General features: G+C 44.1%; 1 pseudogene; it reads right to left on the bottom strand.

Moving 5' to 3' along the window:
- Nucleotides 1-253: 253 nt before the first annotated feature.
- Nucleotides 254-2331, bottom strand: part of LOC115869716 — a 7294-nt pseudogene continuing 5216 nt past the window's right edge.

The following is a 2331-nucleotide window of genomic DNA, read 5'->3' on the forward strand; positions in this document are numbered from 1 at the left end:
CGTGTTCACTGAAACATTTTGACTTGAATTCATGCTTTATGGGCCCACATTATATTTAAAATTCACACACAAATGAAAATGGAAAAACTATCAATACCTGATTTCTGTTCCCTATTTTTCACAGTCATTGACTTAGGTACCTTTGACCCCATGAGGAAAAACAAAACCTAACGTTCATAACTACCTATTTTATTTTTTTAAGAATGAAACGTTTCCCATCACAGTGGATTCTTAAGCACGTTCTCCGTGTGTGTCACACTAGTTGGACGTCGTTGGGCATAATTGTTCATCGCCGGGCATGGATGGCACACAGACTGGCGTCTTCAAACAGGCCAGCCAGACCGGCCTCCCGTGCCGCCTGCAAAGCACCAATAGCAGCGCTATGGAAGCGCAGGTGTGTTTCCAAGTCCTGAGCAATTTCCTGCACCAGATGCTGGAAGGAAAGGTTGGGAATCGGAAGTTTGGTGGATTTCTGACCACGTCTACTCTCAAGAAGAGTTGCAGTACCAGGCCAGTGACATGAGGGTTCCCCACCCTCCAGTAGAGGGTGTGCTCCTCTGTAACCAGCTGCGTCCTGGGTGCTCTACCCCCAGCTGACTTGCTGCAGGCAGTCTGCTTTGCAGGAGTCACGGTGGGACACCTCCTCACTCAGCCCCCTTCTCCCTCACCTGGAGCTCAGAGCTAGTGGTGGCGCCTTAGAGAACGACCACGACGCGGCAGTGGCCAGAGCATCCTTGTTAATGGAGTCATACTCCTTAGAGTCCAGGTCCTGTTGTTGTTCCTTGCTTATGATCTTTGCATACATCTATTTTAATTTAATTTTTTATTAATTGGTATTTAATAATACGAGGGGGAGTGCAAAAAATGCTCTTTTTTTAACATGTGAGAGGGATAGTGCATTTACAGTTCATTCCACAAGGTCAGGCTGTTCATCAAGCTTTCTATATAGAGGTTCTGAAAAGATTGCATAACAGTGTGTGACAATAAAAGGCCTGATTGGTGGCAGGCAGGGGACTGGTTTTGACTCCATGACAATGCACCTGCCCACACAGCCTTCTCAGTGCACCAGTTTTTGGCAAAAAAAAACCCCAGCATGCCTCTCTTGCCCCACACATCTTACTCACCTGACCTTTTGTTTCTGTGAATGATGAAGAACATGAAAGGACAGCAATTTGACGACATAGAAGGGGTGGGGGAAAAAAGAGGGTGGTACTGTCAGCCATCCAAACAGATGAGTTTGAAAAATGTTTCCAAGAATGGAATCGCAGATTTGACAAATGTATGAAGTGTAATGGAGAGTACTTTGAAGGTGAGAAGGTTGGTTTATAAAAAAATTGAAATTCATAGCTTTGAAAAAAAAGCCCACTCTTTTTTGGGTCCCTCCTCACATATCTTATCACTTAATACATCAATCACGTTCAACAGAAGTGTACAATTCCTACCACAATCCATTTCCAAATATTCTTTTCCTACATGGACTCTTGACATCATCTCCCCTTCAACCCCCTACCACCACTGTACCCACTTCCCCCTGAAACCCTTATTCTACTTGCTGTCCCCATAGCGCATCAGTCCTGGGTTTCATATACTGAAAAATGGGGAAACACATAGCACAACCTCAAGAGGGTGACCCTGAATGACATAATACCTCTGAGATACACCCTAACATGAACAGACAAAAACCAAACCAAACATACAGCTCAGGTCTAGTATGCATCCGAGGGGGGATCTGCTGACAAAGTTTTAGCTGTTCAAGTCAGATGTGTGCCTTTGATCTTCTATAGTCAACGCTCTGATGCACTCTGTTTAGTGACCACTTCCCTCCTATCCCTCCCTTATGGACAGAGGGAGTTCACTGGAGGCTTATTTCCTATGTCGTTCCACTATGCATATATTTTGAGGACACCCAGTCAAAATCAGAAAAGCCTTCCCAAGAAAAAATGAATACCCCTTTGGTCATCAGACACAGGGATTCGTGTTCGGCCAGGCTATAGCTCTCTAATAAAATAGGGTTTCTTTAAACAGCATTTCAAGACTATAGCCAGGAGTCCCGAGTCAGCTTTAAAACAAAACAATGACTATCCTCTCAAATTTCGATATTCTAATTTTATATTTTAAAGGAAGAACCTGTAGGCTTTGGACTAGAACACTGCATTTTCTTTACATAGTTCTCAACTCCAGCTCCCTCACAAATTAACATTTCTTTCCTAAAAAAAGAGAGAAAAAGTCTTTCCTCCTGTCCCACTATCATGCTCAGTCCCCACCTGGGTTTCAGCAATTCTCTTGGTTACATTACCCTTGATCATGCCCTACCAGGCCTCCCACACCCTC

The sequence above is a fragment of the Echinops telfairi genome, unplaced genomic scaffold, assembly GCF_000313985.2.
Source record: "Echinops telfairi isolate 266 unplaced genomic scaffold, ASM31398v2 ScPeMD7_41;HRSCAF=154, whole genome shotgun sequence".
Lineage (NCBI taxonomy): Eukaryota > Metazoa > Chordata > Mammalia > Afrosoricida > Tenrecidae > Echinops > Echinops telfairi.